A 13,565-nucleotide genomic window follows, 5' to 3' on the forward strand; every position below is an offset into this window, starting at 1 on the left:
TTATCTTCGTGAAATTAACAGAACTATTGTTAAAAATTATCAGGAACTATTTTATTCATCCCTATGAGTGCAGATCTCGCCCCGATTTTTATTTGCAAAAAAATGATCTGCCAAGGGAAGTTAGCAGATCATTTTTTTACATAACTTTTTCAGGGGTAAAAACGACAGAACTATTTATAAAACCTATCAGGAACTATAGAACTCAGGTGCATGCGAAGAGAACTCCATTTTTTTTTTGATCTGCTGGACAATGCTCTGCTAAGTTCACAGACATATGTTCTTTTAGGAACGATGTCCGACTATAAAACCATTCAAATGAACAAAAACGTCAGTCACATATAATGGACGTTCGCTATTCTATAGATATCAATCACTGTTTCAGATTAGTTTTTCCAGTTTGAGTATTTTCTCCACTTATATTTGTATTTTGTAAATGGTCTCAGAAACTTTGTACCTACTGAAAAAATATTTGCATCAACAAAATACAACTTGTACTTATATAAGCTTCCTATTATAAAAAGCATTTTAGACAATAAAACTGACCATTTCTGTTGATATTCAAAATTATATAAAACTATTGTAGTTATCTCTGGATATGAAGCTCTAGAGAATGGATTTTCATTCAGGTTATCCTTATCAACGATCGGGTTGGACTTGCTTTTCATTTCGATATTTTACATCGCCCACGCGGTAGCTGGCGTTGTAAATTTTATACTACAGATAAAATTATAAGATAAGTATTGTAGTTTTTGCACGTATAATAGACTTTTTACTATATTGGAAGAATATGAATGCTTTCCTACAACACAATATTAAAATAATATTTTTTGGAAGTGTCATTTTTAATTTCAAAATTTAAATATCGTACTTTCTAATTGTATCATAGGTTAAACTAAACCTGCAAATTAATAAGGCTGCCAATTTGTAACGTTTTGACCAGGCAGCGCCGCGTTCGTATTCCCATAATTCATCTAAATGGCTCCAATTAGTAGCAAATGTATTAGAAATGATTATAACTTATGATTTAGTTCTGTAATATCAGCTGAAACTAGGTTATGCTGTACAAAATTATATATTTAGCTGAAAACAATGTTACTTTATAGATAAGCACAGCAGATAAACAATAATATATTGTATAAGGATTAAAATATTTTGCATATATATATATCTGAATACAAAATCGAACCCACAACCACCTAGTACTATTCCTATCGCACCATACTAAGAACCACTGATCTTCACATCGCGTAAAAAACTGTATGAGCGAAAGCTAAATCTATACTAATAAAATTAAAATCAAAAAATCTTTTTTAGAAAAAGCTTGTCGCGCGATTTACTTGTGTAACTAAACTAGTGCTAATTTAATTTACTAAAATCTGCTAAGTTTCAATTTTTAAAGTTTCAATTTAATTAAATATTGATTAACGCGACAAGCTTTTATGATCATATAAATTGTGTACAATGAGCTTATGAGTTGATAGTTAAAATTTAAAAGACAAATTTTATTTTCTCCTTTTTAGGGCTTTTAAATAAAAGCTTTTTCTAAAAAAGATTTTTTGATTATAATTTATTTTTTACTTTTTAGTTACCACTGTCTAGGTTTCTCACACTAGAGACATGTACCACGATTCCTCTTCTATGGTTAGGAATGCTGTTGGCGACACTAGACCCTTCCCGATTACAGTGGGGGTTCACCAGGGCTCGACTCTAGTCCGTTCTTATTCAATGTAGTGCAGCCTCCATGGCTGATGATGTATGCCGACGACATAGCACTCATTGACGAGAACCGACTGACGCTGGAGCGTAAAGTGAACCTCTGGAAGGGTACGCTTGAGAACGGCGGTCTTAAACTAAATGTGTCGAAGACCGAGTACATGGCCTGCGGGAGCCCGGACTCGAGCACGATCCTTATTGGTCCTGAGCCAGCCGTTAAGTCAGAAAAGTTTAGGTACCTTGGATCCGTTATGCACGAGTCTGGAGGCATCGATCACGATGTCCATGGTCGGATAAGTGCTGCCTGGGCCAAATGGCGGGAGGTCACTGGTGTGGTCTGTGACCGAAGAAAACCGCCAAGCTCAAGGGACTGATGTACAAGAGCATCATACGACCGGTTCTTTTATACGGCAGCGAATGTTGGCTAGCACTATCTCGGCACACTCAGGAGCTTCACGTCACGGAAATGAAGATGCTGAGGTGGATGTGCGGCGTAATGCGGTCTGACCACATACGCAACACATTCGTTCGAGGTAGTCATGGGGCCTTGACGTTGCGGATAAGCTCCAAGAGCGCCGCCTGATATGGTTTGGCCACGTTACGCACCGGTCTAAGAACTAAGTCGGATGCAAGTGCCTTGCTATATCAGTTCCTGGAGTGAGACCTCCTGGACGCCCAAGGAAGCGCTGGTTGGATGTCGTGATGCCGGATTAAGGCCAGGAGGAAGAAGGTTTCTCACACTAGATGTCATATTATTTTTCTAATTATTCTCGATAAGCCCTTTCATTTGATACCCGTATTGCAGATGTGCGTAAATAATAACTATTCCGCCATCTTAGATGTTCCGCCATATTGGATTTAGAAAAACGTCACATTTTTCGAGTTACTCTCAACGAGCCCTTTCAATAGATATTCATATTGTAGAAGTAGACTAAAATTACCTATTCGGCTATCTTGGATGGTCCCCCATATTGGATTTAGAATGACGTCACATTATTTCCCAAGTTGCTCTCAAGAAGCCCTTTCATTTGATACCCATATTATAGAAGTACATTGAATATAACTATTCCGCCATCTTGGATGGTCCGCCGTATTAGATTTAGAATCACGTCACATCATTTTTCAAGTTGCTCTTAAGAAGCTCTTTCATTTGATACCCGTAATATACAAGTGTATCAAAAATAACTATTCTGTTACTTTGGATGGTTCGCCATATTGGATTTAGCATGACGTTACACTATTTTTCCAGTTACTCTCAACAAGCCCTTTCATTTGATACCCATATTATAGAAGTTCATGAAATATAACTATTCCGCCATCCTGGATGGTCCGCCATATTGTATTTAGAATGAAGTCACAAACATTATCATGCATTGTCATCCAAACCAATCGTGTATACAAAATTTCAGCTCAATCGTACGAACATTCCTTTCATTATATGAAAGCACAAAAAACTTGAATCGTGTCGATTCTATTGGATTTCAAGTGATGTCACATTATTTTTCTAATAGTTCTCGGCAAGATCTTTCATTTGATACCCATATTGCAAAAGTGCATAAATAATAACTATTCCGCCATCTTAGATGTTCCGCCATATTGGATTTAATATAACGTCACATTATTTTTGGAGTTACGGTCAACGACCCATTTCATTTAATATCTATATTGTAGAAGTAGACCAAACAGATACTCGGCTATCTTCGATATCCTCCTTATGGGATTTAGAGTGACATCACATTATTTTTCGAGTTGCTCTCAACGAGCTCTTTCATTTGATACCCATATTGTAGAAGTACATTAAAAATAACAATTCCGCCATCTTGCATGGTCCGCCATATTAGATATAGAATGACGTCACATATTTTATCGTGCATTGTTATCCAAAGTAAACGTGTATACAAAATTTCAGCTCAATCGGTTGACGATATCTACTTCAAAATTGAGCTCTAAGATTTCACCCGAACCCACATACATACATTGCAAGTTAAATAAAAGCTTTTTTAATAATAAAGCGGAAGAGTTTGTTTGTTTGTTTGTTTGAACGCTAAGATCTCTGGATCTACTGGATCGATTTACTTTGTTTTTGTTTTGTATGAAAGCTGCATTCTTCAGAAGTGCTATAGGCTATATAATATTACATTATACATATATTCTAATAAATTAAAATACTTTCTAATGTGACATGCAATTTATTCTGCCATGTTAATAACAATCGTCGTCGCTACGCGACCGCGTTCGTTACCGCGTCATTTTGATATTCATCCTTATGAAAATAAATCTAATAGTCACTTTTAGCATTTCATCTAGATTGAAATTATATTTCTATAGAAATTATATTCTTATATTTCAAGCAGGCGTAGCCGCGTCCGGGTCCGCTAGTAAGTTATAAATCACGTAAAAACTGCGTCAAATTGAATTTCTATTAAGTTACAAGCGTCTATAAAAGATCGACGTGAAAGAACTAATTTTTACACTTAATTATTTTCATAGCATTAATTATTTTAAAGCAGAAAGAATCTTTGTATTTTTTTAAATGATAATTATTATAAAAAGTACAATATAATAGTGTTGTTCACATTATGAAGTAATAAGATATTATTTAGAAAATTATTTACTACACTTGCTTCACAAAGAGCAGTTTAATTGAATTATGGAAATTTAAACATGGCCTCAGTCGGAGCGAGGTCATCAGTTCGACAACTCTGTTTCTTGTTACTTTACAGGACCAGAGACCAGGGTATTGTATAAGCAAAACAGCATGGGGCCACGTAATCGAACTAGGGGTTGATATATTTTAATGATTTCTGTTGGTACAAAAGAGAAGAAGTTAATTAATCTCAAATCAAGTTTTTAGGTACTTAAGATATATATTCTATATTTTTCCAAATATTTTGCGGATTTTTTAGAATGTTTCATTCTTATAATAACAGTCAAGTATCATTATCTCAGGCATAATTATATTTCTAACGGCAAACCATTAAATATAGACAGTCATAAATGTGTACTATTTACCATGTTGGCGTTGGTTTATTAAAACCGTAAATCGGCGAGCATTATTTAAAATAAATGTATTATATTAGCGAACTCATGTAAAAGAGGGTAGAATACGTGAAAAAGACTATAAAAGCAATGGAATTGTGTCAATCGGGAGCAGTTGCAAATTTTTTATGAAAAAATACGATACATTAGATATATAGATATATATCTATAAAAAAAATAAGACGAATTTTAATGAAAACTTGATCTTCTTATAACTAAGCTACGGTGAACAAAGAACATCGTCTAATTAAACGCCTTTATTAACTTTATTTCATTAATTTATTAATTAGGGAGCTTCTTTGTTTGCAGTTATCGTATTTCACAATTTAATAAGAGATAATTAATTGATTTTCATCTTAAGAGACCAAATAAAAATGATAAAAATAAATGAAATTTCTTTTATAATATTAAAAATAAATATATTACTTTATGTAACTGAGGTAAATATATTATGTATTATTATAGTTAATGTGTATGTTAAAACGCAAACGTAAATACGATTGTTTTGCTTGCAATTGATTTGCTGCTTTTTCCTGACTCTACCTGCTGAGTGGTGAAACTGTAAGTCCCACTTAGTTTTACCATAACGGGTAAGTGATAATATTTTTTCCCCGATTGATCTAATGCACGCTAAGCTGAATTTTAATTTATCTTATATCGCTTTACATAGCTATAATCCACTGATATTTCACGGCTATATAAACTTAAATTAGTTTTTTTCATTCTGCTGTGTGCGGAATGCAGCATGGGTCGGTAAAGGGAATCTTGTATTAGGACAGTGCATTCCTTAATTTCCAAATTCTGGAGACATTACGTGTTAAATGGCGGAACTCGACACCACGCTTTCGCTTCGACAGCAGAGAGAAGAAATTAAAATATAAATTTAAACAAATATCGAAATTAAATTTTGTGTACGAGTAGAGTTCGCTTCTCACAGTTGGTGCCCTTGCGTCACGATTAGCCTTCAGATACTCAGAATTTAAAAAGATACTGTAGAATATAATCTTATAATAAATTCTTTGAACGTTTAGAGAACAAATTGCAAATTCCACATGTCCTCAGAGTAAGTAATCTATTTTGCAAATTCGTGTTGTTCCGAATCAGAAGAATAAAAATGGTAAAGAGAACATTGAGATAACTTAGTCTAACACGATTCATTAGCTGTGGAAGTGGGAAATATATGTGTGATAATGAGATATTTTCGTGAAAATTTAAAACTCTCTTGTGTTTTTTTTTGTTTCCTTATTACCAGTATTGAGTTTCAGTGAATATTTTTTACTTGTTAGTTAACTAACTACTCGTAGATTTGTTTTTGTATAAATAGACAGATACTATACCTATTTAAGATATACTTTTGGTGTGTCTCCAAAAAAAAAATATCCCGTCAAATACATAACTGTGATATGAGAGCCAATTTAAATGTTAAGTAATGTGTCGTTATAAACTTCACCGACGAAATGGCCGATGGGCAATATTTTTTAGCACCAGGCATTAAATTATTTAATTTACTCACTAACCTAATAACAGTGTGCTTACATTCAGTCGGTTATAGCCCTGTGCACTTGCTTCACAGATAGTTTATAGATATTTATTTTTTTGATTTTATTATCTTAAAACAATATTGCAAGAATCTAAATTAATATGGTACTTCCAGGAGGATACAATAAACGCTCAAACCTTACACATTAGCTAAACTTCGAAAGGCACTTGCGAAGGTAACTAACTTGCTACGTTTGACTTCGTCGCTGAAACTACCATTATACAAATAATGAGACGTATAGAAATTGGCTTTCACCAACTTCGTTATAGAAACTTGTTGTGGCTTTATAGTTTAATTAAATATTTTGATAAGCACTAACCACTTGGATTTTATTGTAAGCTGGAAATAAATAAAATGAAGAATATAGGAAATATTTCGTTATTTCGTTATAGATAAAACAACAGAAACGTTAAAAATATGAATGAACAAATGCCCAACTTTTACATTATGTAAGAAGGGTTTCAGAAATTTGATTTTAATGAGTTATCCAAAGAAAATGTTTAACAAGATGGCGGCCACAAATACTTCAGGAAGGTTCCAGAGTTACTCCTACTGAAAAGTTTAAGTCATGTTTGGAATTCCAAATGCGGCTTAAAATTTTTGGTAGGTTGATAAAGTTAATTAACTATTGCTGACTACCAAGCGAGTTGGAATGTCGTCTACTTAACAAAATAGTCGAAAAATGCCCCACTTGTAGAGGTTAAGAGTTTTTAAATCAAATTAGATACATCAAAAAATGCTTTCTGTAGAAAGCTATTGTGAAGCAAAAAAATATAATCAACGCTTACACGAAAATGAATCATTTTATGTCAAACGGCACCGCACGTGGTTGATGTTATATAATAAAAAGTTTACATTGTCATGTTGATAATTCCTATATCTTATAAAACAAAGTCGCTTTTCGTGTCTGTCTGTTGTTTCTAACTCTTCTTCTTCTAAACTACCCAACGGATTTTGATGCGGTCTTCACCATTAAGTCGAGTGTTTTTCGTAGAAGGTTTATATATAGTTTATTATTTGTACATTCTTATGTAAATTAACATAAATACGATAAATGTGTATAAAGTCCTACCCGTTGAGACACTTTCGTGCATGCGCTGCTCTAATGGTAAGTACTACATGAAAATAATGTACTGGAGTATTGTTCCTCTTAATAAAATCTACAAAAAAGTCCGCGAGAGCATATTCGTATCTTTTAAGAATAACGTGTAGTGATCATTTTTCTGTCTGAAAATAATAATTTCAATATATTTTTTATTGTGAGGGATATTTTTCCATAATGGTATTAATCCTTATCCTTTAAAATACTTTATTAATTTTCTAAGTTAAACGATGATAAAATTTGCTTTTTACAATATTTCGAAATTGCGAATAGTTTTACAGAAAAACGCATTTAATTGTTGATTCATCCCGCCGTTCACACATCAGCTTTATGTTACTCAAGTTTCACTTATCCCTTACTCTCAGCATATAAATAAGTATATTAGTTACGTTGGCCATTTAATGTAGATCAAAACTGTCTTTTACTGTTTTTCATTTTAATAAGTACTTTAGAAGTTGTTACAATATCAAAAAAATCCTTGCTGTGAAACGGCTTGCCACTCGCCATGCGTCCGCCGTGCCCGCTTGCCTTTTACACGCATCGGTGGTTCAGTGGTAGAATGCTCGCCTGCCACGCGGGCAGCCCGGGTTCGAGTCTCGGCCCATGCATTCTATTTAATTTTCCTCACAGGCAGCCACGTCGTGCTTGCTTTTCATCAGGGACAGAATAACCCCTTCAGCATTAACCACAAGCTCGAAAAAAAAAACCCGGCTGCTTCTATAGCAACGAAGATTTAGTTAGATGCGTTTGCACGTATTGGATAATTGGAGTTGAATGTATTATTTAAGCGCGATATATTTGGTTTCACATTTTTTGTAGTAGTTAGTAGAAGGTAGGTTTTTGTTTATAATTTCTATCGTTTAAAAATAGTCATTTAACTATCTAAAAATAGTCATTTAAATATATTTTAATAAGTACTTGAAAAGATTAGTGCACAGATTTAAAATTACGGTACGTACTAAAAAATCCTTGCTGTGTGAAACAATTGGAAAATCCTTATTGAAACTACGAAAATGCGGGTTGCATTAGGGTTTAATTAATTTTCACATTATCTTAAGTGCTTTGCAAACATACATTACATGAATAATCCAGTAGTTAAAGCGGGCGAAGCCGCAAGAGGGTCGCTAGTTATAATATAAATCAATTATTATACTTGTGTGTTCTAGTAGTTTATAAATTAAAAAAGTTTTACCATTTTAAGTCTTTAATAATATGAAACTATTTCTGAAATATTTGATCATCGGCTCGGCAAGAAATTCATAGAGTAAGGTTTAGTATTTTGTACTTCACTGAAGCGACTTGTAATCCAGAAAACTCTATATATTTTCTTTGAGAAAACGGAGTTCGGGTCATTAGGAACCCAAATTAAGAGGTCTTTTGCAACGAACCTCACCAAATGCTACCGCATAGCACTTTGCTTCTTAATTTACTCTTTTAAGCTTTGCTCTCTAAGTGCCTGCAATTAAAGTGTAGTAGATTTATATGTATATTAAATTTTTCAAATTTAAAGTATGAGTAAATGTTTCCATATATTACGCTATAATTAAATGTGCATAAATATATTATAATTTGATCTGGCTGTATCGTGTAGAAAGATCGAACAGCGTCTGAATGGAAATATCAAAAAATGTATATTAAAAGATATAATTACAGTTTATTGTAGGCCAATTAAAAGTTCAGAATAAGCCCATCTAAGCTATAAATCTTCTTTAAAATTACTTTTCTAAAAATATTGATCTAAGTTATAGATGTTTAACAAATTGTTTGAAAAGGCTATAAAGTTAGGTTTGATCGAAAAGTTTACACCACGGTCTGAATATCAAGTTAATTAATTAATGTCGATATCATCTGTATAGATGAAAATCTACTTTCAATTTATATACAAACTCCAATCCTCTTTCTTTATTATGAAAAATAAATCTTGTCTCGGAGACTTAATGTCACAATTTTAATATTTTTTTAAAACATTATTGTTCTTTACCGATGAATAATGTAACGATGAAGTGATACAGATTTTTCGGACAGGTTAATAAAATGTAGTTTTTTTTTTCTCTTATAAATGAACTAAAGCTCAGTTTCCTCCATAAAAAAGAAATGAACGAGTAATTCGTAGGCAGAAACGCCTACTTCTGAATAAACTAAATTTCCATTTTCACAAAACAAACAACAAAAAAATAGTTTGAGTATTTTGTAATAGCTCAAGTTTAATTCGACAGCTTACTCTGTTATTCTCTGGTTCCTTGGATGTTCAGCATTTTACTTTGAAAGCGGAGTACTGAGCTACGTCATATAATTCCATTTCATCAATCACTTGTCTGCTAATTGTCAACTGAAGACAAAAGGCAACGATTCCTTAATAACAGAAAATAAATTTTACTGACCAAAAACCTATTGTAAGCTGTTCAGCTACTATTCAGTAATTTTAAAAATAAACAATAATTGAAACCACTATTATAATCATGCTTTAAAATATTAATAAAACACAGCACGAGGGCAACAAAATGCTAAAACCGTTTATGCGTGTTGTACACAGATTCAAGCTTCGATTATGGCGCATCGCACGGTCAATACCCAGCTCTAACTATTACTCGTACTATTTGAGCTTGAATTTTGGCAAAGCACTGCCCATTCGTTTGGCTGTTCCATTAAAAGGGTGCTTTTAATTACCACTAATTTATGCAACACACTCGTGGGGACAGATTACAGAGTGGGCTCAGTTCAGCATAGTTTGGTCTCAAATCATAAAGGTCATGTCATTGTCATTGTCATTGTCTTTGAAGCATAACATTTTTGGACAACCTGTTATTTCATATAAACTAACTGTCTTTGTAATGATCATATTTGGCGCTATGGACAAATTAGTATGTTTTGTCAGTACAGACTTGTGCCTTTCTGTTTTGAGAATAAAAGCAACATTTTAAGCTTTATGTGAAGTTCAGGTTACAAAATACATTAGCAGAAACAGACATCTGAACAGACTCGGAGACATTCGACAATGTAAGAGTAATTTTTATAATATTTTTTTCTCAGTTTCACAATATACATGTCTCGCATATTGTTATATGTGCAGTAACGCGGGTAGGCGCAGGGAACCTAGTGTTAAGACACTCTGTTCCCCACTTTCCGCCGAATTTTCGAGGCATTGCGTGTTGAGTGACGAAACTCAATGCCTTGCTTTGCCTAGTAACCAAAGAAGGAATGAAAATTATGATAATTATTTATTAAAATTAAATCGAACGAAAAAAGTCCACAATTGTTTATTTAATTCTATATAATGTCAGGCTTAATATATATTTTAATACTGCTAACGCTCTACCATGAATGAATAGTTCTGACCGATTTGGATATAAAAATCATATTTGGTATTCATAGGTTATTCGTCAAATAACCTAGAGAGTAGAACCTCATGTTTCAATCCCTTACTCCAGCTAGCGCGTAAAAGATATCTCATTTGTAAGGGAGTTTTATTCATGCACCTAATATTCTTTCCGACTGAATTGAAATATTTCCAATAAGTATCCATTCGTCGACTTACATTATCTTGTGAACATTTTCATATTGAATATAACCTGAGAGTAGTACATCTGCTTCCTTATATTATATTTATGGGTTTCCTAAATTTCGTTTTATGTACATGAATGTAGTTTGTTTTATTTATGATAATAATTTGATTTAATGAAGAGTATTTTTATGTAACTATTTTGTCATGGGCCAGATGTAAAAGTATGAACTGAAGAAAGAAGATAAATATCACCAGATTTTTTTCTTTTTATTCAGCTACAAACGTAATGAGAACCTAATATTTATATATATTTATATACTTTTTATTGTATATTTTTTTTCGAGAACTGTAGTTTAAAACTTAGAACATAATTTTACACTTTAGCACAATATATATTGTGATAAATGAAAGTCTGCAGTTGCACAAAACGTAAGACTCGTAAAACGTTTTCTTGTATGTAGCCTAATGGCTAAGTAGCTCTTGGTTAAAATACTTCTACAATAATGTAATATTATTTTTACGTCGTTATTAAAATAATTATCCTGATTAGATAATTCTCAAGTATTATCTTGAAATAAATTAGGTCATATTTTTTATTCATTAAGTTGCTTCATTATTTTTAAATGTTTTGCTTATACTAAAACTAGTAGTAATTACGTATTTAAATCTTAGCCAAGGTTACCAACCACATTCAGCTCTAAAGGTACTTTATCTATCAAAAGAAAATTGCTGAGAAATATTATATTTGTATTTAAATTATAAAAAAGAAGAGACTTAAAATTAAATTACAAAATAAATGTATTTAATATTTTAAAAGAGCACTTTATATTTTACAGTCATATAATGCGTAATTTCAAAAGTAGGTCAAATAAGAATCTCTGCGCGCCAGGTTGGAGACTTACTTTTTCGAAGAGCAAACGTTGTAGTTCCTTCATGAAAGTGGCCCTTTTTCTCTATTACTGATATCGGGTATTAGCGATTTAATTGAAAATTATGTTTAAGCTTTAAATTCCTTATAATGATTAAGTTAACGAGACGCATTGGCGTTAAGTTAACTTACCAAACTTAACTTAACTGTGATGTGTACATATTATATTCTTAGTTTCAAAGTAGATATATATTTGAGTGTAGATTATAATAGATATATTTCTATTTTAAAGTAATTAGCTTTAGCTTGACTAGCTTTGTTATAATCCCTTAGTAGTTATTCTGAAGTGGAACTCTCAATCTCTTTGTCGTTTCTGTATCCAAAACTTACTTTTTTAGGGAAAAGTTTCCTGAGTCAAAGAAAATTAATTACGTGGGTTTAGGTTGTTACTCTATAGATATTATTGAAATTTGCTGTCGATACGTTATATAGAGCAAGCAAATTTGATCTATAACTTTTTAATGTGTTCTTAGTACATGTATAATGTACATAAATCAAAGATATTAAAAAAATAAGTAATTGAAAATAAATAAAGTTAAAAATAAAATTAAATTTCATTGACAATTAACAAACATATCCTACTAGTCATAAGATAAGTTGGAAAAAAAGACAAACTAAATATGTAGGTTAATATATAAAAGATATATTTTGATCCATGTACATATTAATCATAATGTACTATGTCCAAGATATATTCAATTAAGTAAAGTAAGCCAGCACATTTTCTATAAATAAGTCTCCTCAACCAAGTTTAAGTAAGTTCGCAGCTAATTTCACAGTTGTACAGGGTTGTGTTCGAGCTCTTAGAAATAGGATACAAGACATGCAACATTTAATTACTTCTTGACTAAGTAAAAAGCATAAAACTTTTTACCTATAGTAGGTACAGTAAACATTTTGATTAGAAAATTATTTATGTCCTTTAAATAAAAATAAGACCCTCTAAACAATAAAAAAAAACATTTGTAGTGATAGCAATTTATATAAACAGCAAGCTTATGTAATTACTATTTATATTATTAAGCAAGTATTAAGCTGACAGAGGAGCACAAATAAATAACTTACATGTTATTTAATGAAAGAGCACCAACCCTGCAACAGACTGAGATGCACCCAACAATGCACACGCGCTCGTTAATTAGCAAGGAAATGACGCTGGAGCCAAATTTCTCCTTCAAAGTGGAAACTTTAGTTCTAAGTGTGCGGCAAAATGATAGACTGAGAGAGGTACGAGCATTATTGTTTGTAGACATTGAATTTGGAATTTTCCGCCGAATTCTGGAGGCATTGCGTGTTGAGTGGCGGAACTCAACGCCGCGCTTTTGCCTCGATAACAGAACGAAAAAACGGATATATAATAAAATATAAGATAGAATAAATTTAAGTAAATATTTCCTGTCCCCGAGTGGGGATCGAACCCACAACCATCGTGTAGCTTTATGGATAGTGAATTTCATGGTTAAAATCTACCATTTTGCTAAAGAGTTGAACTGAGAGTAATAACGAATTTAAGTCGAGTCGAGAGAGAGAGAATATCTTGATTTTTAACTTAACTAACTTTGCTTTTGAGGAGAAAGCGCCGATACGGAATTGGCTTATGGTTAACTTTAAATTGACGGGAAAGGAAAACTAGTAGTCTGCCTTTACATTCTTAAGTGGACTTAAAAGTATCCTTTTTATAAGTTTTCATTTTCTAAATGTAATATTTTTTACTGTGAGAAAACATTCCAGTAATGATAGT

This window comes from Heliconius melpomene, chromosome 15 (assembly GCF_056956725.1).
Source record: "Heliconius melpomene rosina isolate 202511_hmr_F chromosome 15, ASM5695672v1, whole genome shotgun sequence".
NCBI lineage: Eukaryota > Metazoa > Arthropoda > Insecta > Lepidoptera > Nymphalidae > Heliconius > Heliconius melpomene.